This window comes from Cynocephalus volans, chromosome 10 (assembly GCF_027409185.1).
Source record: "Cynocephalus volans isolate mCynVol1 chromosome 10, mCynVol1.pri, whole genome shotgun sequence".
NCBI lineage: Eukaryota > Metazoa > Chordata > Mammalia > Dermoptera > Cynocephalidae > Cynocephalus > Cynocephalus volans.
The window spans coordinates 100039483-100067396 of NC_084469.1; the positions used below are offsets into that span (position 1 = coordinate 100039483).

The 27914-nt window shown below is 46.9% G+C and overlaps 1 protein-coding gene across 3 annotated transcripts in view; it reads right to left on the reverse strand.

Moving 5' to 3' along the window:
- Positions 1-23379, reverse strand: part of ARHGEF18 (Rho/Rac guanine nucleotide exchange factor 18) — a 70074-nt gene extending 46695 nt beyond the window's left edge. For all 3 annotated transcript variants that reach the window (XM_063112204.1, XM_063112205.1, XM_063112203.1), the window contains exon 1: positions 23269-23379. The gene's annotated coding sequence lies outside the window, so the exon portion shown is untranslated. The remainder of the gene's footprint in view (positions 1-23268) is intronic.
- Between the last annotated feature and the right edge of the window lie 4535 nt (positions 23380-27914).

Sequence of the window (27914 nt, forward strand, 5' to 3'; positions counted from 1 at the left end):
AGCCTAGCACACCGCTGACAGTAGCCTTTATCGTGAGGCCTCACTGCACCTTGACCTTCCCAGGGGAGGCCAGGTGTTCCTCATCTTTTGTGTCAGTCACATCAGATCTATGTGTTCAAGTCAACCACTCCCAGCATGAGCACATGGGCCACACAGGCCGTCACATCTCTGCTGTGGAGAGTGCAGGCGGTGAGGGCAGTGGGCAGATCCAGGAGAGGGATCGGGGAGGGGACCCCAAAGTGAGGCTGGTGGGGACCCAGTGCAAACTCCTTCGTGGCCATTTCATTTTAAAGACAACTGCCGCCTTAAGGGCTCTGATCTTCAGTGGGGTTTTAAGTTCCACTTAAAAAAAAACAATACACCTCCATGCCACAGTCAGGAAGCCAGTGGGCACCTAGCAAGACAGACAGGAAATGTGAACTACCTTGCAAAGCCAGGGGTCACCCACTTAAGAAAATCAAATTAAAACTGCTTGAAGGAATGCATTCCAAGCACTGCTATTCCTTAAGTGGAACTGCATTCTTTCAGTACAAAAGATTAACGCTTCAACTTAGCTATCCCACGCTCCCAATCCATTTTACATAAACACGGGAATGCCTGCAGTCTCCTGACCCGGGAGCTGTTCAAACTGATCTCATCTTAACATATGCTAAAAACTACTACTTCGGAGCCACTTTCTGGTTTCTCAACTTCTTATTACTATTTATTTAAATTTTGAACATTTTGGTCAGAGTTTTTAACCTGTTACACAATTTTATTCTATTCCTTTAAAATAGAAGCTATTTTAATTTTCCTGCCTGTTTATTACTCTTATTATTTCACCTTAATTCTGTTTCTCGCCTTACCTATGTCTACCGTGCGTAAGCGTGGCCGTGGGGGTGACTGCAGCGGCCTTGGGCAGACAAGGAGGGTGGAGATGTTCCTGCCCAAAGCCCCTCGACCACGGGCTCCACCATCCCTTTCCAAGAGGACTTTCCCACTTGCCCACTACTGCACGAGTTTCCTGCAGCTGCTGCAACAAATTACCTCAAACGCAGTGGCTTAAAACAACACATTTATTATCTCAGTTCTGGAGATCAGAAGTCCAGCATTGCCTCACTGGGCTAAAGTCAAGGTGTGTGGGCAGGGCTGGTTCCTCCTCGAGGCTCCAGAGGAGGATCTGCTTCCTCCTTTTCCAGCATCTAGAGGCGCCTGCAGCCCTCGGCTCTGTCTTCAGAGCCAGCAATGGCCATTTGAGTCTTTCTCCCATCTCCTCACTCAAACACTGCCTCTCCTGCCTCCCTCTTCCACATTTAAGGACCTTGTGATGACTTTGGGCCCACCTGGCTGATCCAGGCCGATCTCCCATCTCAAGGTCAGCTGATTAGCAACATGAATTCCACCTGCAACCTCATTTCGCCCTTGCCACTAATATAACACACTCATGGGTTCTGGGGGTTAGAACCTGGACATGGGGGTGGTGGGGGGCATGATTCTGTCTACCTCACCCACCCCAGATAAGGCAGGAGGGCCTACAGCTCCCTGTCCTAGGGCACTGATTATTGATAACAGCGAACATGCACAAGTGTTTACTACCCACCAGGCTCTGTCCCTGTCCCTTAACTCCTTTATTTCTTACCAGAACCTTATGAAACCGGTATTGTTTTGTACCCATTTTACAGATGAGAGAACTGAGGCATGGAGGGAAGAGTCCATGGGAGCCAAGACTAGGATTCTAATGGAGGCAAGTGACTCTTCTGCTCTCCTCTCTATGAGAGGTAGAATATTCTAGAACCCATACATTTTTGACTTTGTGTTTGTGGCTGGCTGGTACCCTAGGACTTGATGTAATCAGCACCATGCTCTCGCCCACTGGGATAACTGGTCACCCCTTAGAATCCATACGTTTTCTACCTGAGTGGCCTCTGGACCTTTGGCAAAGGCTCTCCAGGCTGAGAAGCCCATGGAAGCCAGGCTAATGGCCCAGTGATAAATGACTCTGTCAACCCTGACGGCTCACATCTGAATGAACTCTCCCACCCGCATGACTACAGATAGGCTCTTCTTCATCTCCCAGATATGGGATCCACTGGTCCAGCTCCTGCCCCGAAAGAACCTGTCCAGATCATGCACACCCTGGAAGGCTATCTGCTCCCCACACAGCTGCACAAAGTGACCTCTCCCCTGGGCCTCTGGGGAACTCTACCTGACTGACATCACAAGGACAGCTCTTCCATGTGGTCCTGGGTGAATGAAGCCCCCAGACAACCCCACCCACTCCAGCATGCACGTTAGGTAGCTGGAGCAGCCTTTGAATGCTGGGAGACTTTTTCCAACAGCCTGTGGTGAACTCAAGGTGAAGCTTTCCTGGCAGGTTCTGCATCTGCGAGGCGGATGGAACCATATTCTTGCCTGGAACCATTAAGAGCCTTCCCGCCTCAGGCTCGTCAGGGGGAAAAAGGAGGGTGTCCTCATCTCTAACTCAGAGCCCCACCTGCGCTCCCTCAGGCTCCTCCAGCCCCAGGAATTCTGACTCCACTTTCTTTGACACTCAGAAGGCTCTGCAGAACCTTCCACCATGACTAGGTGAACTATGATGAAAAAAATGTGACAGCCTAACAAAGAAAACTCAGAGTCCATGGTGACAAAGCACATTCTCCATGAAAACCACTCGAAGCTGCTTTTCCTTCTGGGACCAGTCTGGGCCTAAGACTGAGGGATGCTTCCTGGTCCAAAACATTCTTGCTGCTAACTGCAAATACTAGTGGGAGGCCTTTATCTGGGTGCAAGCGTTCCATTGTGTTCAAATGTTCCCCAACCAGTGCAGAGTCACTTCTGTGACATTTCGCATAGAAAACATTACTCTGATTTTGTGTAAGGGGAAAGCTGGCGCGCGGTGGGGGGGGGGTTATAGGAGAGGCAGGCAGAGAGCTAGATTGTGGTGCCCAAATTACTGATATTGAATAAGTATCTGGTATACTATACAGGAGTGAATTCTTATGATTATTAATAAGCCTCAGCTTCAAAGGTTTTTTTTGGGGGGGGGCACCCCCAGCTTAACTATTCCATTGATATTCAAGAGATTTTTCTAAATTAATGTCTAAAGCTAATATGACATTGCTCCAAATTAATGTATTATTATTTAATAATAATGATAATAATAATAATAATACAGCCTCATTCTCGTTTAATAAAGATAAGAAATAAAGCAACTGCTATAGGTGAGTCATCTTAGTGGGGAAAAAAATAACAGTGAAACATTCTTGGGCATAAAACCAGCCAGCTGCATATTATGGTCTTGAAGTATAAATGTGGTACAAACTCTTCACCTGCAAAGATTTCTGGCTGATAACCAATGGTCCTCAGCAAACACTGACAAGGGCTCACAAAAAAATGTCACCTATAGCACTGCTACCTGAATTCAATCCTTCTTAGCAAATAGTACAAGAGCACAGTTAAAATTAACAAAAAGGAAAAATTCAATTAAAATCGACCAATACCCTTGGCATCATTTACAGATGTCTGTATGCCCCCATCTTTACTGGCACAGGGGTGTGTGTTTATAGCTACAATCACAGCGAATACACAAACGGTTCCTGTTTTTCATGTTCCTGAGGTCTTTGTAATATCACTGTAATCACTTCCCTGTTGTCAGACATTCAATGCATTCTGACTTCACACACCAGTCTCCCTGAGACAGAGTTACGGAGGCAAAGGTTAGAAATGCACTTTATTTTTTTTGATGGCTGGCTGGTAAAGGTATTCGAACCTGTGACTTTGGTGTTACCAGCACCACATTCTCCCAAGTGAGCAACCGGCCAGCCCCTAAAAATGCTTTCTGAGTGCAGATATGCATCACCAAATTGCTTTTCCCAAGGGCTGTGCCAATGAGATTTTTCCTGGCAGGAAAACCTGGCTAAAGAAAAAAAATCCTCGAAGGTGATAGAACAAATGTCAACTAATTGAAGTTTATGATGTTATGACTGTTTTCCTTGTTTTCTTTTTTTTCGGGTGGCTGGCTGGTACGGGGATCCGAACCCTTGACCTTGGTGTTATAACACCACGCTCTAACCAACTGAGCTAGCCTGACAGCCCTCCCTCATTCTTCAATTTTCCAAATTTCCTGCTGTGGTCATATAACTTTTATAATTTTTTTTAAAAAGTTAACATTAGGGATAGCTGAGTAAGGGCATATGGGAACTCTCTGCGCAATCTTCTTTTAACTCTCCCATAAGCCTAAAATTATTTCGAAATAAAAGTTAAAAAGCTCAAAGTGGATGGAAAGCATTTTTGGTGCCACCCAAAATCAGCATGTCAGTTTTTACAGTAGTTTCTACTAGATTACATAAGAACCATTGCTTTGGTTTCTTCTCCCAAGTGTCTGGGGGAATTGCAGACTTAGGGACATTTTGGTATGCAACAGTTCTCTTCCAAAACAGGCTTTGGACTCAGGTAGGATGCAGGTTTGAATCTTAACTCCGTCACATGCTATTACTACCCTTGTGATCTTGGCCAATTACTTGGTCCCCCTGAGACTGTTTAGTCATCTGTGCCAAAGGAATAAATAGCATCCACCTCATAGGGCTCTCGAGAGGATTAAATGAGAAAATAAACCTACAGAGTCCAGGAATGGAGCAAAGGGTCAACTGTTAGCTCCCTTATGCCTAACCCTAACACCTAAGCCACCTCATTGACCTGACAGCATTTTCCTGCATGCAGATAAGACCACATGAGTGGGCTCAATAACAGAATCCATGAAACCCTAAAACACTGGGAAGTAGAGGGACTAGGGTTTAGCTCATGCCAGCTGGTGATGCCTGCACAGTCCAGGCCATTATGAATGGGCCACGTCCCCCACCCCCCAATCATTTACATATCTATTTAGAAAAGTTAAACCACATTTTGTTGGGATTAATGGTGTGGTGTCCAAGTGAAACCGGATCCCCAGCCCAGAGGAGCCCAGGTGATCAAGGAGGTGGCATGTGAGGAAACAATTATGGGATTTCTGCCAGCCAGCAGGAGCTGGGAGTGTCCCAAGGAGGACGGCAAGTCATTCTGCCTTGGTGGGGAAGGGTGGAGGTCATGGGGACATCTGCATGGGGTTTTGAAGGATGAGTAGGAGGTTGTTAGAAGAGAAGGAAAGGGAAGACCATTCCAGGGGAGGGTGGGCAAGGCACAGGCAAAGTAAGGGAATGTTCACATAGAGGGAGCAGGTGGTTGGAAGCACAGGGGGTGGGTTCCATGGGCAGGGGCTGGGCGGGCAGGGGCTGGGCAGGCATGGAGCACGGGCCAGGCTTGGCATGTGCGGTGTTTCATGTGCCACCCCGAGGCACTTCTACTTCCTCATGGGGAGCTGGGGAGGATTTCAGGCCAGGGAGAAGCATGATTAGACCTGCATTTCACTGAAGTAACAGATGACAGGGCAGGAGGGTGATAAGAAGTGGGCAGAGAGATGACAAAGGCAGGGAACCAGTTTGGCAGCCTGACTGCCAGGTGACAAAGTCTTTAAGGAAGGCAGAAGGTAGAAAGACAGGGCAGTTCAGAGGTGGGACCAGCGGGGCTTGGTGCCCTGTTAAACACGGGGGCGGATGGAGGATACCAGGACAGGGGACAGAGACGGGAAGGAGAATGGAGTTCTCACTGTGGACATGGTTAATCTGAAATGTCCCCAGGACACTCTTGTACAGATGTCCTGAAGGCAGTTGAAGATACATCTGGGGTCAGAAGAACAGTCAAATCTGGAAATATCTCTTCGGGAGTGGTGCACATGCAGAAACAGCTGGAACATACCTAGAAACTGAGAGGATGGTAGTCGAAGAAAGCTGAAGAGCAGTACTGAGTAAGAGCACAGTTTTGATCTGAGCTGTCTGACATCCATCCCGGGTGAATGAGCATAACAGACACATTCTTAAGAATCTTCCATTTAACAGGCTCACCCCGATAACTGGAGTCTCTTTCTCTTTTCCACTGACAGGTATGACTTGGGACAGAGCCAAGTGCCCTCTCCGGCCACCTGCCTGCAAACTTCTGTTTAATTCGGGCCATTTCTGTGTTTTCCCAGAGCTGTACTCACCAGCACCCTTGCTATATCATATGCACGTAAATGTCAAAATGCTACCTAAACACATGATCCCACAAGTGCCTAAGAGTTAAGTGTTTCTACAAAATGGAGTCGAATTCTCTGGAAAAACATAAAAGCAAGTTGCTTAAAAACAAGCATAACAAAATACCATCCAACTAGGAACGGGTGAGCTAATGGCCTAAAAAAAAAAAAGAGAGACCAAATGACTTTAGAAACCAAGGATTCAGCATTTGGCTAGCTTCAGGTTTCTTTCTCTCATTCTGCCTTAAATGGAAATCACGGAGCAGAATCTATATCACAGGTATGGTTTCAGCAAGAAAGATGACGGAATTCCACTCTCAAAGGGAAGGTCATTGGATCGACACCAGAAGATTGGCAAATACATTTATCTTCTTGAAGTTAAATATGTAAGGTATTTGAGGCATGTAACTTTTAAAAATAATTGCTGGCCTTTTCCGATTAGTTGATGATCTCCGAGAGCTCAGCAGGCAGGGCAACCTCCCGTGGAGCATGGGCAGTTCAAAAAACATGCTGAACAGGTAAGGGCCACCTGCAGAAACTTGGGGTGGAAAAGTCTGTAGCTAGGGACAAGGGCCTTGCCCAACACTTCCCATGTGACTGCAACACGCCCCACTCAAATCGGTCCTCAAGCTGGCTGGGTCTGGAGTGTGCAGAAGAATCCTTCGAGGTCACAAGCTGGGACGGCTCACCAGGACATTGAGTCTCAAGTGAAAGGGGGTTTGGAGGGAGGGTGGATTTGGAATCAAAACAAGAGAGGCACCTGTCCTGCTGCATGTAAGGGTGGGACACAGGCATCTCGGGCCAAAGCAGGCTCCAGTAAAGGGCAGGCCGAGAAGGTCATGCTCCTAGGACAGCTGGGAAATAGGGATTCCCTTGACAGCCAGACAGAGTAGCCCAAGCTGCAGTGAAGAGGCTGTAGGCAGGTGACAAATGTGGTTGCACCTGGGGTGCAGGGGACCAGTGTGGGGAGGGAAGAAGACCCACCTGCAATGCAGACATAAAGGGAGAGATCCTTCCCTTCACTGGTGTTCACTGAACAGGTGCCAGGTGTCTAAGCAGACATCTGGTGGGAAAGACTCTCCAGGAAACAACCATTGTCATGCGTCACTTAACGGCGGGGATACGTGCTCAGAAATGCGTCATTAGGCAATTGTATCATCATGCAAACATCACAGACTGCTCTTACACAACCGCGATGGCATTACCTGCTGCACACCCAGGCTGTGTGGCATAGCCTACAGTTCCCAGGCTGCAAACCAGTACCGTGTGGCACTGGACTGAGTACTGCAGGCAATTGTATTTGTGTGCCTAAACATATCTAAACATAGAAAAGGCACAGTAAGAAGATGGGATAAGAGATAAAAAACGGCACACCTGTGTAGGGCACGTACCATAAATGGAGCCTGCAGGACTGGAAGTTGCTCTGGGTGAGTCAGCAGGTGAGTGTGAAGGCCTAGGACGTTACTGTGCACTGCTGGAGACTTTATAGACACTATACACTTAGGCTGCAGTACATTTATAAAAATATAATTGCATTGCGACATTATGATGGCTACGATGTCCCCAGGTGATAGGAATTGTTCAGCCACATTATAATCTTATGGAATCACTGGCATATATGTGGTCCATTGTTGACCAAAACACTGTATTTGTGGAAACTCAAAAGAACCACTTATGCCTGCTCTCTCCACTTCCTCTCCTCTCTCTCTCCCCCCTGAATCCACACCAATGGACTCCAGCAGTGACATGGGCCTCGGCAGACCGGGAGGTTCAGGGCAGTGTGCTGGGAACAGATGCTGGTGCCAGACCCACCAGGCTCAAACCCCGCCTCTGAGATCCAGAGAGAGTGACCTAAATGCTCCCCACCTCTGTTTCCCCATCCGTAGAATGGAGATAATAATAGTAGTACCCTCTCTGGAGGGTGGCTGTGATGGAGAACATTCTAAAACAGTGTCTGGCACATAATAAACATGAGCGCTGATGATTTGTACTATTACTGCTCACTCTCTCTGCAGCCACTGGAAGGATCCTATTAACCAAGTCAGGTGTTTCCTTCCCCTGCTCAAAGCCCCGCTGTGGCTCCCACCATCCTCAGAGCCCCTCCCTTTACTGCACTCTAAAAGAGGTTGCTGGCAAACTACAGCCCGAGGGACCAAATCTAGCACCTGTTTCGGTAGAGCCTGCGAGCCAAGAGTGATTTTCACATTTTTAAAACGTTGAAAAACAACAAAAAAGAAAGAAAAAGAATATGCAATAGAGACCATCAGTGGCCCACAAAGCCTAATGTAGCCACCATCTGGCCTTTACAGAGAGTCGGCCCACCTCTGTTCTCCAAGGTCCCAGGGCATCGCCCCGCCAACCACTGCTTGCCCTCTCTTCACTCTCCTGGGTTGCTCAGCTTCAGCTGCCAGGCCTCTTCCATGGTCCTCAAATGTGTTGCTGTCCCACCAGGATCTCTGAGGCCATTGCTCCTTCTGCCTGTCTCTCTCTCTCTCTCTCTCTCTTGCTGTCTATGAAGTCACTGAGAACACTGAACTACTGAATACTAAGCCATCTCTCAGAGGGAAATACAGGGTTAGGTTCCTGAGAGCCTCTGGTCACGTTTTTGCCAACTGATCGATACATGATCTCGTTTTACATTTATTTCTGTTGAAAGACATTCACATTGAACTCCCAGCTAACACTCACCATCACTCATGCCTGGACAAAGCTTCTCGAACGCATGGTATTCCTCCATGAGGTGCATCATAGCCTCTGTGCACTCAGGAACACTAGTTAGCACTTCAGCACTACACTTGGAGAACATTTTCAACAGCCAAATCACCAATTAAAAAGCATAAAAATTCAAAAACTGTGGCCCTTCACACACAGCAATAGGGCACGTGTTTTTGCCCATCAGCTAAATGAGAAGGCAGGGCGTCGCCTGGTTCCACCTCAGCTGGGGAAATGCACATCGGTGACTCAAAGTTCTCACTGCTCTGTGCAAGCGTGTGAATCACAAAAGCACCAGGAATACTGATTTGGGGGTTACAGAGAAATTTTAGTGAGTAGGTGACTTCATAAACATGGAATCCACAAATGATGAGGCTCGGCTGTATTTCTGTTTGTTTAGAGGGGAACCCTCCCTGGAGGTGGGGTCTCTCTGCCGTTCACTGCTGGCACAGGGACTGCTGCTCAATAAATATTTGAAGTGAGGAAGGACAGAGGGCATGTCCAGGAGGTAACTGGTCTGGGGCCTGTCAGAGGAGAAAAGAAAGGACAGGGTGGAGGGGACACTCTGTTCGGGAAGGTTCTGTCATGGGGCTTAGGGTAGGGGCCCTGGGAGTTTATACTTTTCCATTGGACTTGAAGCCACAGAAAGGTTTATGCAAAGAGTGCTGGATGAGCTTTGCTTCTGGACGGGATGACTGCAGTGATGACTGGAAGGGGCTGTGGGTGGATGCAGGGGGACAGCCAAGGAGGCTGTTGGGGACTCAGGTGGAGAGAGGCTGAGGTGGCCCAGGGAGGGCAGAGGTGGTGAGTTCGACGGTGGCCAGGAGTCGTCCAGGCTGCCCACCTGTGAGAACTCAAAGCCATGGCAGGTGGCAGATGACACAGGAGTGTGGCGCTCAGGAAGGAGGTCTAGGCGAGGGATGGAAAGGTGGGCACAAGACAGTACCTGAAGCCCACGAGCAGAAGAAATCCCAGGGTTAGGGAGGTGGCTTTGTAGGGCTTCCTGGGAATTAAATGGGATAAAAGATGGAAGTAACTGTCCTTAGTGTCCCGGCTTTGTTGACAGTGGTCTTGGTACCAGAACACTAGAACTGCATTAGCAGTTTTTATTTTGGGAGAGGGAGGACAACTGCTGTATCACAATCACTGACCCAAACTAGTAACACTATTATTATTATCAACCAAAATCCCTAAACTATCTCCTCATAAGCTCTCATCAGGTCCTACTTCTCTCTCCTATATTTATGCAGTTAATCATTTAGACCAGTGGTTTTTGATCTCAGGATCTCAGGGGCGATTCTTACCCCCAGGGCCATCTGGCAGTGTCTGGAGACATTTTTGACTGTTACCGCAGGGGTGGGAGGGGTGCTCCTGGCATGGAGTGGGTGGCGTTCAGGGACACTGCTCAGCACCTGCAGTGCCCAGGACGGCCCCACCACAGAGAAGGACCCACCCTCAAATGCCCACAGTGTCTGATCTACACTCCAGCACAGGAATGGGGGCATTCACCATGACAATATCCACTTTGCTGGCTTCAGCCAAGTGTTTCATCTGCTGAGATCATTCAGGTCCTGACTTTGTCACATGGTGATTAAGGCCACTCCTCTGGTTGTCTGTCATCTCCAGCTTTGATAAGCAAAGCTTCTACATCTTTATCTTTCTAAATTACATGTCAAATGACTGATGGAGACAGTGCAGAGGACAGAGCCTGCGGTCAGCCTCTTACTACCTTGATTACGTCCACTAATTAACAGCTTTTGGGACTTTCATCCACCTAGTAAGAGCCTGGCTGAAGGCTGATTGGCTCAGAACTATCTTAATATCTCTGTGTGTTTCTCATCCTGCCTGCAAGAACATGGGGTGGGACCAGATCAGAAGCTTTTTTTTTTTTTTTTTTGGCAGCTGGCCAGTCTGGGGATCTGATCCCTTGACCTTGACATTATAACACCACACTCTAACTTACTGAGCTAACCAGCCAGCCCTCAGATTAGAAGATTTTTATGTCCCCACGTTCAATCCCATTTCCCTGGCTGATCAGACTTGATGTTCGTCTGCCAGAGAGGAGGAGAGAGGTTCATGTGACACGATTTCTTCATAAGGACATGTGTTGGCTTCTGAGGCTCACGACTACAGCCTGTCTTTTTGGACAATTCCACTCTCAGGGTAACCAGAGGATGACAGTTCTGTGCCACTTCTCTGCTTCCTTCCCATGCCTGGAATGACACTTGCCAGATCCTAGTCTTCTGTTCGTACCCTGCGAGACATCAAAGGTCGAGGGCACCCATGACTCACTTTTAAGTTCTTGCAAGATCCTACAGGGTCAGATGCAACTAGTATAGAGAACTCCTCCAACTCCATGATACAAACACTGATTCAAGAACAAGCAAAGGACTTGAATAGACGTGTCTCTAAAGACAATGTACAAGTGGCCAATCAGCACGTGAAAAGATGTTCAACATCACTGCCATTAGGGAAATGCAAATCCAAACTTTACGGAGATACAACTTCATACCCACTAGGATGGTACAATTGTAAAAAATGGAAAATAACAAGTGTTGGTGAGGATGTGGAGAAACTGGAGCCCTGTACATTGCTGGTGGGAACGAAAAAAGGTATAGCCTCTGTGGAAAGCAGTCTGGCGGTTCCTCAAAAAGTCCAACACAGAATCACCACATGAACCAGCAATTCTACTTCTGGGCATAAAAACCCCCTAAAATTGAAGCAGGGACTCAAACAAACAAAAAAGATGCAACCAGTGCTGCAGGAGACTTGAACTTCAGAGCTGCTGCACCTCATCCATCTTGGATTTAAGACTTTCTTCCATGAACCTGACATTCACCATAACAAAAGGTAAACACAAAAGGACACTTTGGAACCTCTTTCTGCTTTCTCTCCTGACAGCCATTCTGACTGACAGGCCTGAGTAGCTTCCTTAGAGATCAGTCCCAATGCACCCTTTCACCAGGTCTGCAAGTGGTCTCAAGGTCCCTGCCTCTGTGTCTAAGCTCACTCATCAAAACTTCCTTGTCAATCACAGGATGCTTAACAGAGATATGGGACCAAAAACTGCTCCACTTGGTGTTTCGAATCATTTTGGCAATCAAAGGGCCATCCCTGGAACTTTATACCAAGAGAGAACTGGTGAGATCTACTGCTAAAGGATGAGATTAACCACCAGTGAGATTGAAAAGGGACAAATTCAATCAGGAGGCCAGAGGTATGACCTCAAGGCTGGAAGTGGACTGATTAAAAAAAAGGGAAGCTTGGTGTGCAACCTGATTTTTTACATACCCGAAAAATGAATGTGCAAAAGACCAGGAATCAGGCAGACACGCCCTGCACTGTCCGGGCTTGTTCTAGAGATTATCTGCTTCCTTTTGCTCAAATTTCACACTATTTCCTGGTATCACGATGAAGGGATCTTCAATGTCATTCATAGGAATTCCAGATGCTGAAAACTCATATGCCTTGTGGATATGTATTTCTCTTGCCTCTGGGTACAAAGCCAGATGCTAAACTGCACGGGGTCCCAACAAAACAATTCCACCCCCTGAGGCCTTCCCAGGAAGGGTAGCAAGCTTTCCCCTTGAGCATCTTTTAAACAATTATGTTAATTCGACTGACTGCAGAAATCCAAATGACATGGCTGAGAAACATTTTAATGAAAACAACTGATTCTGAAAAGATTAATTCAGGTGTAGATACTACAAATCTGAAATCTTCCAGAAAACCCCACTGGACTTATGCAAAAACAAAATCAAAAATACAACTTTAGTGTGGGAAATAAAGAGCAAATATTAGCAGAGGTGGCCTTAAGGACAGAGGAAATCAAACACTCGACAGAGGCTAGAGGGTTTCTCTTTCAGCAGATGAAAAGCATTCTGTCACAGGCGGAAGGCAGGGCCAAAAAACATGCGCATGGGATGCCAGAAACAACCTGTTTGCCTTCAATGGGCTGGGAAATTATTCAAGGGCACTGCATTTCTGGAAAAAGACAACTGAAATGGTGTCACGGTAGGTGACCCTCAGAAAGACCCTCCACAGGGAGTTTCCAGTGCAAACTCATGCCCAAGGCAGGCCAATCTTTCCAAACGGCCAATCGTTCCAAAGCAGGGACTGGAACAACTGTGGGTCTTGTTTTTATCTGGGGGAACCTGAACTCTAGGTTGACTGTCCCCCCAGATCTGCAAATACCACGAGAGATCATGATTCCCCTATAAAATGCATCACAGTAGAAAGAGGGTCCCCTCAGGGTGAGCTACTACTTACAGATGTCCCCAGGGCTTGTGGCAAGGAAGACCTGCAACCTCACTGCTGAGCTCATGAGACAGATGAGGGTCTCCTACCCCTAACCTGTGTCCCTCACCATATTTACAGTCAGACAGTCACGGCTGTAGAAACAGAATTGTAAAAACTATGAGTCTACTGCAGGAGTTGGCAAACTAGGGCCTCTGGGCTGGCCACCTGTGTTTGTAAATAAAGTTTTATGGGAACACAGCCATGACTACTTGTTGACATGTTGCCTGTGGCTGCTTTCAAGTCGAGTAGCTGTGACACAGACTATGTAGTCTGCAAAGCCTCAAATATTTACCTGGTTCTTTACAGAAAAAGTTTGCTGATCCCTGGTCTACCATATCTAATTGGTTTGTTCTGCAAGGGAGGGCCTACTCCCAACAATCAAAACGCACCCAGCAAGGCTCACATGGCATGGGAACTCCCATTTCTATCCCTGACATGCAGAAGGGGCTGGAATAAAGGGAGCAGAAAAGTGGATGAGCCATGCAGTCATTATCGAATTCCAGAGTCCTGAAATAGCCCATGCTGGGAGCAAACAGGTTGCAAACAGGTAGCAAAAAGGTTGGTTTTTGAGCAGCTCATGTTCCTTACCATCTGAAGAATGCCGGCTATAACTATTAATGGATGTCAGCAACTAAATCCTATATTAGGAAAATTCCAGAACCTTGCAAAGACCTTCATTAGTATTCCTTTTAGAATTGCAACAGTGTGAGCTTGAATATATTTTAATATATCCCCTGTCTCAAGGTCAGACTGTAAGTTAGGTACAGGGGTAGGCAGATGGTACAATCTTTTTTTTTTTCCTTTGTAAATCCACAAAACTTTTGTGTTTGATGAAAGTGGTATTTGAATGCATGGGGAAGGAATTTGCCTACACAAAGTATAGGCAAATGGCCAAACACTGAACAGATTATAAAATCAGGCACCTATTTACACAGTATGGCAGATTATATTCACAGAGAACTCAGATATGGAGGCTTTTCAAAAAGAATCTAGGGGTTCTCCTTAAGATCTCCTCTTCCCTCTCTGCAATTAACTGGTTCCTGAGAAGGAGCCAAAGTTCAATGCTTACTTTACCTTCAAAATATTGGAAAATTACTATGTGTTGTAAAGAACCTAACAAGTGAGCACTAATAACTTCTAAACTTGTTCGCATTTACAAATTACTAGAAATAGAAGGTTTCTGTGGTGGGTTGATAGTGTGCCCCCAAAATTCACGTCTACCCAGAACCTCAGGGCGTGGCCTTATTTGGAAACAGAGCCTGTGCCAGTGTCTTTAGTTAAAGATCTGCAGATGAAATTTTGATTTAGGGTGGGCCCTAGATCCAATGACTGGTGTCTGTAGAGAAAAGAGAAGGGCCAGTTAGCTCAGCTGGTTAGAGTGTGGTGCTGGTAACACCAAGGTCCAGAGTTTGATCACTGTACTGGCCAGTGGTTTAAAAAAAAAAAAGAAAAGAAAAAGAGAAGAAAGGGGATTTAGACACAGTGAGACATGCAGATACAGAGAAAGACACACAGAGAAGGCCAAGAGGTAGAGTGTGGAGCAATTCAGCCATAAGCCAAGGAATGCCTGGGGGGCTATCTTTTAGAAGCTGGAAGACAGGAGGAAGAACTCTTTCCAAGAGCCTTCAGAGGGGGCACAGTCCTGCAGACACCTTCAATTCAGACTTCTACCCTCCAGAACTGGGAGAGAATAAATCTCTCATTTTAAGGCACCACGTTTGTGGTAATTTGCTACAGCAGTCCTAGGAAATGAATACATTCCTGCAAAGTCAAAGCTAGTGGTTGTATCACCAAGTGCTTCAAACTTTCTAAACTTTTTCCTCCTGTATGGCACACTGAGATCCGGAGGAGGTGCTTTGACACTGTGGATTTCAACCCACTGGTAAGTTGTGAAAACCACTTTTCACAAAATGAAAGAAGAGAAAACACAAGTCGATTGTTCATAAGAAAGATGAGTACTGTTTGGTAAAACTTTGGATCCTATCATATGTGAAACTGTATAAAGTGTTCATTTTTTTAACGGTCACGGTCAAAACAAAATGCACCCATCTGAGGGAGCTACATTAGTCTCGAAGGCTCCTGTCTTTGGGCCCATCTATCAGGCAAACCTTCCAGACCAATGGAAAGCTATGCTAGTTTTTAAAATCTACAGGGCAGGGATGCCCAGTGTTCGATTAGTTTAACCATCTAGAAGGCCTTCGGATTTCCCCTTAACTCTGTTCCTGCTTATTTTGATTTTAGATCAGTTGTCCACTTCAGTCAGTATTTACGGGACAGCAGAGGACCCGGATGTGCAGGCAGTGACTGAGAAGCATCATGAGCAAGGAGCTAACTAACCTTCTCTCCAGAGACAGGACAGGAAACGAATCAACAACAATCAGAGGATACAAGGTCAGGCCAACTGAGCGAAAGGGGACACTGTCCCGGGGCAGCCTGCAGGTTACTATTCCTTCAATGTTCATGTCATTACAAATTAAAATGGCTAAGTTCAGGTGACGATGTGGATAAGCCTTGAAAACGTCATGCTAAGTAAAAGAAGCCAAGTTGGTTAGAATGCGGTGTTATAACACCACCAAGGTCAAGGGTTCGGATCCCTGTACTGGCCAGCCACCAAAAAAAAGCCAGATGCCAAAGGCCAAATATATGGTAGGATTCCATTGATATGAAATGTCCAGAACAGACAAATCCAGAGACAGAAAGCAGAGTTGCGGCTGTCAGGCGCTGGGAGGATGGGGGGTATGAAGTGACAGCTAAAGGGTATGTGATTTCTTTTGGGGGTTGTAGTGGATTGAATTATGTCCCCCCAAGACTCACAGAAGCTTGAATTGTGTCCCCCAAGTTTTATGTATTACAAACTTAGCCCTAGTAGGCGTTGGTGGTATAGTGGTGAGCATAGCTGCCTTCCAAACTTTAGCTCTCACTGTGACTGTTAAGAGGGTGGGAAATCCTATTATGGTAATTGAAAGATGGAGCCTTGAAGAGGTGATTGGATTGTGGGACTGTGCAGTAGTGAATGGATTAAAAATGATGGTCAGGGGCGTGGTTCTGAGCACTTTAAAAGAAGAGATTCTCTCTCTCTCTCTCTGCTTCTACCATCTTGGTGGTGACCCCTGAGTCACTGTCACTACCACCAGATGGATTTTGGACTTCCCAGCCTCGGAAACTGTAAGCAATAAATTTCATTTTTCTTTATAAATCACCCAGTTTCAGGTATTTTGTTATAACCAATAGAAACAGACTAATACAGGGGTGATGAAAATGTCCTGGAATTAGATAGTGGTGATGACTGAACAAGCCTATGAATATACTAAAAACCACTAAACTGTACAGTATAAAAGGGTGAATTTTATGTTATATGGATTATAATATCCCAGTTTTAAAAAGCAGCAGCTGCGGAACTGGCTGGATGACAGGACTCTCCCCAGCACGTGGGGATGCTGGGGGACTTCCCCTTTGATGGGAGCTTTGATGGAAAATCCTGGGAGAGTGAGAGCCACCCAACGGAAGGGTTTATCTTCCTGATCACAAGCCAGGTGGAGCCAATGGCAAATTTAAAAGCACACAATTACAAGATGTGACTTATAACAGTCCTCAAATTTCTGGAGCGGACCACAGTGGCTGCTGTACTTCATTTTTCATGGTTATTTTTTAAAATAAGTTTTAAAAAAGAACTAAGTCATGTCCATTGTTGCAACCCTATTATACAGTGGTGCTTCAAGAAGTTCATGAACCAAGGTCCAGGGTTTGATCCCTGTTACTGGCCAGCCATTAAAAATTTAAAAAACCAGGGCTGGCCCCTGGCTCACTTGGGAGAGCGTGGTGCTGACAACACCAAGTCAAGGGTTAAGATCCCTTTACCAGTCATCTTTAAAAAAAAAAAAAAATTAAAAAAACAAACCAAAACAAAAGTCCATGGAAAGATTCATATTATCTTTTAATTCTATCTTTCCATGAAGTTTTTGTAGTACCTTTGAACAATAGGTGCCTGGTAGTAATCTGTTGAATGAATGAACACACCTTACTTAACATTGCTGAGCACTTCATAAGCAGTAACAACCCTATGAAATAAGTGGTGTTGTTATGTTTCTAATTTTATAGATGAGGAAACTGAGGATTAGAGAGTTTAAGGAGCAACTCCTGCACCCCAGAAGCATCCCTGAGCTCCTGCAGGTAAGCTTTAGGCTACTACCTTCGTGTTTGTGGGGTCCAGCCCACACAGGAGGAGAAGGGGCGAGGGACCAGGTCAGAGAAAGGGGAAGGACGATGGCCTGCTGGAGATATGGGGCAGTATAGCCTGGAGTGTTAGGAGCCCCCACAGTAGAAGGAAAGGCTGGAAAGGGAGATGAGGTGTGGCAGGTGCAGGGACTCCCAAGTCAGGCTGGAAGTTTGACCTTTCAAATGTGGGAGCGTATGAGTTTCCTACAGCTGCTGTAACAAATGGCCACAAACAGTGGCTGAAAACAACACAAATCTATTATTGAACAGTGCTGGCGTCCAGAAGTCTAAAATGAGTTGGCAGGGCTGGTCCCTCCTGAAGGCTTCAGGAGAGGATCCAAGTCCTCCTTTTCTAGCTTTTAGAGGTGCACACAGCCCTCGGCTCATGGCCCCTTTCTCTGTTTGCAAAGCCAGCAACACAGCATCTTCCAGTCCCTCTCTGACTCTGACCCTCCTGCCACCCTCTTATAAGGACTCCTGTGATGACAGTGGGCCCCCAGAATAACCCAGGAAACCTCCATCTCAAAACCCTTAACTTAATCACACCTGCAAAGTCCCTTTTGCCGTGTGAGGTAACATATTTCTGGTTCTCAAGAGTTAGCCTGTGGATATCTTTGGGGGGCAGTGGCTATTCTGCCTACCACACCAACGGTGATGTTTTCACAAGATCCATGGGGTAAGAGAGGCTGGCTATAAATTACAGAACAGAGAAGAGACACATATGTCCCTTCAGTCTCTGAAGGGACACTCCACTGTCCATGCACAAAGTGCTGGGGGTGGGACAAGATGGTCAGTGCCTCTAGGAGGGGACAGGGCAGCCGGAAGACCCATGGGGACATGGAAACCACTGGAGGCTCCTGCTTCTAGTGACATAAACGCATTAGCCAGATCACTGCTCTGCTGTCGGATTTACTTCATTTTCATTTCGAATGGATTTTGCATCACTCAGCTGCCAGGTTCTCCACCTTGCTCCTTCCTCCCTCTCCCATTACCCTCTAGCAGGCAGTGACCACGATCTAAACTTTGCTTGCTCTCCTTCTGCACAACCCCCCAACACCCTATTTCAAAGCTCTACAGCTTCAGGGTCCCTGATTGTCTCCAAAGGGCTACCTTTCTTTGTTCTTGAACCTTGAAAGGCCTTGGGAGGGGCTGCAGGTAGGGGAAAGAGACTCATGATCTGGGCACAGGAACAAAGCTTTTCATCTCTCCAATGCAAGATCAACCTTAGACACAGGTCCAACCTGGGCATGCCAACAGAAGGCAGCTTCTACAAGCCACAATGCACCTGTGCCACGTCAGGAAGGGCTCTACTAGCTGACGACCTCTGGTCCCATCATCTACCTGGTCGCCTATCCCACACCTCCCGCAGTCACTGGAGGAGAATCCTCACTCTGCCACACTGCCAACTAAGCCCCACCACATCTATCTCTAAATAAATCTGAACAGGTCCTCACCATACTACCCAGGCCATCTCTCTTTGGGCCTTCTTTTCCCCAGCCCCCACCCTTCCCAAGCCATCCTCTACCTATAGATGGAAGTAGCCACGTAGTCCTCTACAGTAACGCTCCAGCCTAAAAACACCCATTTTGGCATTACTAGGTTAACAGTACGTTGTTTCCTGTCTCTGAGCCTTCGTACATGCTGTTTCCCATCCCCCAGTACCCTAACCATCCTTGCTCAAGAGAGGGCTTTCCAGTCCGTGCCTGGACTATTCCAGCAGCGAAGCTCTCATCCCACATCTCTGCTTCAACCCCCATTCAACTGGACAGCATGGACACACTTTGTAACTTTTACACAGCAGGGACCCAAGTGTATAATCAACTTTATCCCCAGTACTTGGGCTCAATGCCTGACACAGAGGAGAAGGAAAATCGATTAATGTCAATAATTCTGCCCCACGCCACTTATGTTGGCGAGTTGTTCCCTCTTTTCTTTAGGATTTGTTTATGGGCTACCCAGTCTCAAATTCTTCCTTAAAATTCTCTTCCATGCCCATAGCCATTTCCACTGTGATTCTTGTTCTCTCCCCACCTCTCTCAGTATATTCGCAGAGCTGAGCATCCATCACCTCAATGTCAGAATGTTTTCATCACTCAAAAAGAAACCTCATGGCCCTTGGCTCTCAATCCCCATTCCTCCCTTCCCCAGCCCTTGACAACTGTTAATCTACGTTCTGTCTCTATGGATCTGCCTGCTCTGAATGCTTCTCAGAATGGAATCCCACATGATGTGGCCTTTTGGGACTGGCTTCTTTCACTGAGTGTGATGTGTTCAGGGTTCACTCCTATATCAGATCTTCCTCCCTTTCTATGGCTGAATAACATTCCACTGCATGGATGGACCACATTTTGTCTATCTGTTCACCAGCTGATGGAAATTTGGGTTGTCGCTACTTTTTGGCTATTGTGAATAATGCTGCTGTGAACATTCATGTACAAGTTTAGCCCTATGTTTTCATTGCACTTAGGCATATACCTGAGAGCGGAATAGCTGGGTCATGGTAATTCTACATTTAAGCTTTTGAGGAACTGCCAGACTATTTTCCAAAGTGGCTACGCCATTCTACATTCCCATCAGCAGTGTGTGAGGGTCTTGATCTTTCCATCTTCTTGTGTCTCTTAAAACCCTCCAGCTGGGAGCCCCCAAGTAGACATCACAAAGGGTCACGAGGACACACCATTAATCACCAGACCCTGGCACCGTGAGCGCCACAGAGCTGACTCCCTCATTGCTTCTACGACCAAGGATGCCCAAATTCTTTGTGCTACATTGTATGTGGTCAGTCATGATCCACTTCACCCTTGGAAAGACACTAATGAGAACACTAATCCATTCTGTGGTAACTTCATGATTTATTGTTCTCTCTAAATTCAATTTCACTCTTCGAATGAACTTCAGCAAGTTAGAGTTATCCATAAACAGCACATAACTGGGATGTCCTTGTATGTAGGATTACATTGCATTTCTGCCAAATAATCTGACATGATCCTTCCCTCTCTACGCCGCACACCACAATGGAGGGGCCATTTGCTCAGACCCGATTCCCTCTTTAGACTTTCTCTCCTCCTGAAACCCACACATAAGAATAACAAGTTGATAGGGCCGGCCCATGGCTCACTTGGGAGAGTGGTGCTGATAACACCAAGGCCATGGGTTCGGATCCCTATATAGGGATGGCTGGTTAGCTCACTTGGGAGAGCGTGGTGCTGACAACACCAAGTCAAGGGTTAAAATCCCCTTACCAGTCATCTTTAAAAAAAAAAAAAAGAATAACAAGCTGATAAAATGTCCTGGAATTAGATACCGGTGACAGCTGCATAACTCTGTGAATATACTAAAAACCACTGCATGGTGCACTTTAAAAGGGTGAAGTTATGGTACATGGATTACATATATCTCAACAAACCTATTATGTTTTTTAAAAAAAGAGTGACATGAGTTTACGATGTAACCATCCACAATGTGTTAAATGCATACCCTTCCTTAGACCTTTAGAATATTTTTTTTTCAAGATCATCAGTGTATTTGCTACTTTGAACATAACCAACTACAATTCTATACTCAGTTGAAACTATGAATCTATCTATGAACAAAAGCAGAGAAACAGGCAAGCTGAATATAGTTAACACACAACTTAATTTGAACAAAACATGAGCACAGCAGCAGGGCTTGACTCACTGAAACCTCGGGGAGGACATTATTTTAACCACTTTTCTCCTGCCCCCAGTTAGCTACATTCCTCCTCCAAAACAAAATTCCTGCAGGCAGCTCCAGAGTCACCACTGGAACTGTTCTGCACCTGGAGAGAGAGTTTTCAAAACACAGCAGCTCTTGACCACTTCCAGAGGGAAAGTGAAGTTTACTTAACAAATAACAAAGAAACAACATTCGTCGGGCTTAATAAAAGTCTCTGGGCTTTAAATTATTTAAAAGAGCTGGAAAGGAAAAATGTTTTAAAAGTCATAGATGGAGTTTGAAGAAATGGAAACATGCCCCAGGACGAGTGAGAATGAAGAGGACCTTGACACAGGATCAGAACTATGTTAAACATGTGGTAGGTAAACATCCAGGGAGACAGAGCTGGTCACCACAATGGCCCTGGTCCCCAGAGGGGCTGGTGACAAGGAAGGGCTAGGGCCTTGTAGATGTAATTGCTGCTAGCTGTAATTGCTACATTGTGACAAGAATGAAAATTATACCACAGCTCTGCCTGAAACAATGGGTGTGCCCCCTCAACTTTCTGGGGCATTCTCAAGTCAACTTAAAAAAAGACAAGGGTTTGGATTCCCATACCAGCCAGCCACCACAATAAATACAAAATTTTTTAAAAAGGAAAAAAGAGGAAAGAAATCAAGAAATCTCTTTTCCATTTCTCTAACATTTGAAATAAGCTTTGACGCACAGATATACTGGAGAATGGTTAAACGTAGCTAATAAATGCATTACCGCACATAGTTATCATTTTTGTGGACAGAACATTTAACATCCACTCCCCTTGCATTTTCAAAATACATTATGTTGTACACAATAAAGACATACAATATTATCTGTCAATTTAAAATTTTTTTAATTAAAAAAATCTATATAAATTTTTAAAATGTAAAGTCACATACTAATTTCAAAAAACAATGACATAAGCTATACAAAACAGAAACAGGTTCTGTTTACAAGAATGAAATTTACTATGCCTTCCGGCTGTTTGCTCTTATTTTCTCTAGAACAAATGTCTTCAATTCTTTTTTTTTTCCCTCAGAAGGGATTGTTAACCCACAGAAATAGCAAACTATTGATAAGCATGAACCCTGGCCCAGTCCAAACAACAACCGAGATGCTCAGATTTTCCAGACTCTTTATTACTTGGAATGTCAGCCTAAAAATACACACCTGGGAGCACGCACAGGATATATATCTGCACAGGACATATAACATTTACTGAGCCTTCACCATATGCCGGGCACTCTGCTATGCACCTTATGCATATTATCTCATCGAATCCCAGATCAATCCTTATTCCTGTCTTAAAGATGGGAAGATTGAGGCTTCTCATGGCTAACACGTGTAGAATTGGGACCAGAACCCAAACACTCAAGCTTGTGCTTGGACATTTCTCTGTACAGCCCTGGGATTAATCATTCACCCAGACACCTACAAAAATCATCTCCAAATCGCCCTTGGCCCTGGGACCGTCCACACTGTGGAGAGCTCCTTCTGGTCAACGAGAAGGGGGCCCTTCAAAGCTACTTGCTGCAGTCCCATCTCCCCGAGAACACGGAAAAGGGGGGAAAGTTGTGTTCTTCACTTGGCTTCCGTGGTAAAACTTCAAGAAACTTTTTACCCTCTCGGCCAGCCATCTCTTCTACGGTTTCGATCTCAACAGAGCAACAGCTAAAAGGTAAGGGGAAGACAGCGACGAGAAAACGCGCAAGGACCAAGGAAATGCTTCTCATTCCGGCCCTCAGTCAAAGTTATACTGCAACGGCCGACTTTTTAGACAAGAAAGAATCTGGCAAGAGAAGCAAGGAAGACCCAGAGCACACCCACTTCGCACTGATTTGTACCCAAACGCTCCCTGGCAGGGAGGACGTCTGCTCCGGGGTATGAGGGTTCTCCTGGGAGGCCTGCAGCATTACGGTGCTGGTTACCGTGGTGGGGAGGTCCTGCCCCAGGAGCTCTGGTGACCTTCCCTCTCTTGGAGGAGGGGAGGTTGCCTGGGGCTCGGACGGGGCCAGCAGGCATCGTCTGCACGCTTGCACCCTGCATTCGCCACCTAGAGCCCCCATGCATTGAAGGGGCAGCCTGAGCCGGAGCACCCCGTGCGCCTGCCTGGAGGAGTCCACCGGGGTCCAGCGGAGGGGAGGCCCGAGGCAACCCCGGGGGTCCCGCGTCCCCGGCCACCCCCGGAGGGACTGAGGCCTCCCTCCCGGGCCCCGTTCTCCTCGGGACCGCCCCGCCGCCCTCACCTCGGCCCGGTCGCCCCGCAGGCCGCTCTCCGCTCGCTCTTCGGCCACTCTCGCCGCCGCCACCGCCTCCGCCTCCGCCCGGCCTCCCCGGATCCACAGGCACCCACAGCACCCAGCCGGAAGCGGGAAGCCGCGCGGGGCGAGTGGCGCATGCGCGACCCCGCCCGGAGGCGGTCCAGGGGGCGTGGCCCGGAAGGGGGCATGGCCTCGATGCGGGGTCGTCCCCCGCTCCTGACACCTTGAATCCGGCCGAGCCCTGAGCGGCGGGGTGTGGGCGTAGGCTCCCCCGAGTGGGGGCCGTGGGGACTGAAAGGGGAGGGCCCTAGCGGTGAAGTGAGGACGACCCCTGAGAGGCGGGCCAATGGGGTTGGGGGGCGTTTTTTAGGTGGGGTCAACAGAGGCCTGCGTATCACCGGGGCTGGGGGCTTCAGGGGGGACAGGCGTTTCGTGGGGTCAGCGGAGGCCTGGGTGATTAGCAGGGCTGAGGAGGTGGAGTCCTGGGGAGGGGGACAGTGGGATTGGCAGGCGTTTTGGAGGGAGGGTGTCAGCGGAGGCCCGGGGTATCAGTGGGGTTAAGGGGGCGCCTAGAGGGAACATCGAGATTGGGGGACCCTGAGAGGAGACCAGTGGCGTTGGGAGGGCGTTTTGTGGGGTCAGTGAGGGCCTGGATGATTAGCGGGTCTGGGGAGGGAAATCCCGGAGTAGACAGTGGGGTTGTAGGTAACTAAGAGGGGCGCCTCTGGTCGTGGAGAGTCTGAGGGGGGAGGATCCAAGAAATGGAGAGGGTGGGGTCTGTCGCCTCGGAAGAAGGGACAGCATAGACTACAGAAAGGCTGGTCTGGGAAAAATGAGTCATATACTTCTTAAGTGGTCTCAGACTCCCCAACATAGGTGCCATCAGATACCCCAAACATATATCAGACACCCAAAACAGGGTTTCAGGCACCCCAAAATATGTCAGGCACCCCACCTAGCTCCATCAGGTACTACAAAACTAACATACAAAGTCTGAAAATAACATGTCAAATATCCCATAAATACCAGACACCTTCACTCAGGACCCATCAGATACCCCCAATAGGCTTTCAAACTCCTAGAGACATATCAAAGACTCTGTATGGGAGCTTTCAGATACCCCAGAACACATACTGGATACCATCAATACAGATGCTGTCAGATACCTCCAAAGAGGTGTTTAGAGACTGAAACATGCCAGACACTCCCCCCTCCAGGTGCTATTTGACAGCTGTAGATGTGCCAGATGCTCCCCCAGCACGAGCATCCCTTTAGGTGCCATTAGACACTCCAGCCCAGAGGTTGCTTGTCCAATCTAGGTCCCCAGGAGTGGAGCTGAGCAGTCTCACCCAAGGTCCAGGCTTGTCAACCAATTCAAGAAGATCTCCCCAAACCAAAGTCCCTTCAAAACACGCATAATTATGTCATCGAGAGCCCTCAATTCAGAAACTGGGGAATGGGGTACCCAAATGACTAGCCTTCAGTTTAAGTCCAGTCTTCATGGTCAAGACAGAGAACATATCCAGGGAATTGGAGGTTCCAGTAATGCAAAGATGTACTTCATCAGACACCTCACCCCAATTGAGGTCAGAAGCCCTGACACAGGTATTTTGGAGGGCTCAATGAATGAGTAAATGTTCCTTCTCTGAATTGCTGTGGCTTTTGGACTTGATTCCAAAGACAATGGGGAGCCATTGACGATTTTAGGCAGGAAGAGTGGCATGAGCCTCATTTCTATAGCCACCTTCGTTATAGAAACCTTCAGGTTGATACAGTTCTCCCCTAAATGGAGAAAGTAACTTTCTGAAGGAGGCTGCCAGGAAGGAGAGGTATCTCTCGTCTTTCTTTTATCCATCCAACCATTTTGCATTCATGGAGTCCTTATCATGGGCCAAGGAGTCTGCTAAGAGCTAAAGAGACACAGGAGGCTTATGTCTAGGGCAGGATTTCTCAGTCTCAGCACTGTTGACAGTCGGGGCTGGATTATTCTCTCTGGTGGTAGTGGTGGTGGGAGGTGGAGCTCCTGTGCATTGGACGGTGTCGAGAAGCATCCTGGCCTCTACCCACTAGGTGTCAGCAGCTCCCCCATTCTAACAAAAATGCCTCCAGACATTGCTGAATGTCCCCCTTCGAGGCAAAATGGTCCTTGGCTGAGAGCAACTAGCTTAAGAGAGACACTCACACAGCCTAATTCAGGCTTCCTTGGGAAGATGGGCTATCCTTTGTCTTAAGAGATGAGTAAGAGTTAGGTGGCAGAGGGAATTCGAGAAACAGCACCAAACGAGCAAGGCCCAGGTGATGTGCATGAGCAGTCACAAGGCTTCAAGGAATGTGGGGTGGCTGAGTAGCGGGAGAGAAGGGTGGACGGGTAGGCGGGGACAGGCCATGAAGAGTCTCAAAGGTCAAGGCCAGGAACAGGCCTACCTGGAATGGTGTTTGATCAACAAGCTGGTCTCTAGGAAAGCGTCCTGGCTTTACCCTAGAGACCCACCTTCCCTGATTACCTGGAGTGTGACTCATTGTCTGTTCTGTTTAATTTACTGGGAGGTTGTTTCCTCAACTGGACAGATAGTACTGCCTGGCTTTGAATACCTGATGGCAGGTAGGCCTATGGCAAGTCATACCTGGGAGGTGCCTGCTTTTAGCCTGTTGAAAATGAGACACAGGTTTTCTGTCCCTACATGCCTTCTGACACAGGTACGGAAGGGGGGCCTGGTCAGAGCACAGGGTTAGGGTCTGTGATTTAAATGCTAGCTCTGCCTCTTACTGGCTGAAAGGGCTGAGGCAGCAACAACACACAGAAACGATGATACATGATACCACTGTCCAGGAATGTACAAGGCACTGTGTTAAGTGCCACCCATGTCATTTCTTTTACACAAACTCAAATTTTCCTTGATCTCAAAGAGTTGTCCTGAAAATCAAATGATGTCTCCCAGAGGGAGAGCTTAATTCTAACCACCCTGAGAGTAAGGCTGGGTGTCACGACTCTCTTCCAAAGAGTAGGGTAGAGAAAGGGAAAAACGGTAATCCGGCACATGTTACCTTAACCAGGTGGTTACAGTTAACATCGCCAGGGATGTTGGTGGATAACATGAACCCCCTGATGTGATGAGACAAGAAGGTCCCAGAAAACCATAACTCCCGTCTAATTAAGAGAAAACATCAGACAAATCCAAACTGGGGGCATATTTTATAAGATACCTGGCTAGTATTTCTTAAGACTGACAGGGCCATGAAGAATGAGGAAAGACAGAGAAACCCTCAAAGACCAGAGAGACAGGGAGACAGCATGATTAAAGATAATGGACTATCCTGAATTAGATCCTGAGAGAGAACCCTAGTGAAAAACCCTAATGAAGAAAAAAAAAAAAAAACCCCAAAATAGTGAAATCTGAATAAAGTCTGGAGTTTAGTTAATAGCATTGAAATAATGTTGGCTCTTGAGTTGTGACAAATGTACCATGGTCATGTAAGGTATTAACATGCGGGAAAGCTGGGTGAAAGGTTTAAGGGGACTCTATTTTCTTTGCATTTTTCTGTAAGCCTAAAATTAAAAGTGTGTATTTTTGAAAAATCAAATGGCGTGATGTGGCATTGGTGATCAGGCGCTCAGGCACTGAGTTAGAATCCTGACTTAGGCAAGAATTTAACTTCTATGGACCTCAGTTTCCTCATCTGTAAAATAAGAGGTAGTACCTGCCAGAGTCGTTGCGAAGGTGAATGAGGAAATCTGTTTAAAGCACTTCTGGTGTTTAGAATACAGCAAGTGCTCAGTAGAGTGATGTCACCCATTTTTCTTATTATTTGTGCAAAGTCTTCTGTGATTGCAAAGTGACATTCAGAAAATTAGTCATTGCTGGAATCCTCATTTCTCAAGGCTGTGTATATGAGGGCTTTATTAATCTGCAGGATATGGCAAGCCACTCTCCTGGATGTGCCTTGATTGTTGCCGGATAACCTAGCTCAGAAGTTGGCAAAATTTTTCTGTAAAGAGCCCTACAATAAATATTTTCAACTTTGCGGGCCATGCTGCAAATTACTGCTCTGATAGCGTGAAATCAGCCACAGATGATACATAAGTGTTGGGGGCTATCCTCCAACAAAACCTTACTTACAGACTCTGAAATACACGTTTCATATAATGTCCATGTGTCACGAAATATGTGTTTTCAACCATTTAAAAATATTTTTTTCAAAAATGCTTAGCTTGCAGCCATACCAAAAACCAAACCAAAATCAAAACAAAACAGGTAGTGGGCAGGATTTGGCCTGTGGGCTGCAGTTTGAGACACCTGGATTAGCTCCTTGTTGCTGAACTTTTCTGGAGGTCACATGCTCCATTTGAAGATTGGAAGGAAACCAACCAGAAAAATGCAGCAACGTGGCAGATTTGGCAGACAACTTCAGGGGGTCTGAAATCTCATCTAGCGATGCTAGAGGCTCTACCCAGCTCATTCCCGCAGGGGATGTGGTAATAGCCTTAGCAGCACCCCTAGTAGAGAAGGGATCCCAGGCAAGTGGTGGGAAGTACCCCGCTCACAGAGCAGCCACTGAAGCCCAGCTGCCCAGGGAGGAGCCACAGTGGTGGCTGGATTTGCAGAAGGCAAGCCCAGATATTGGGTGAGAAG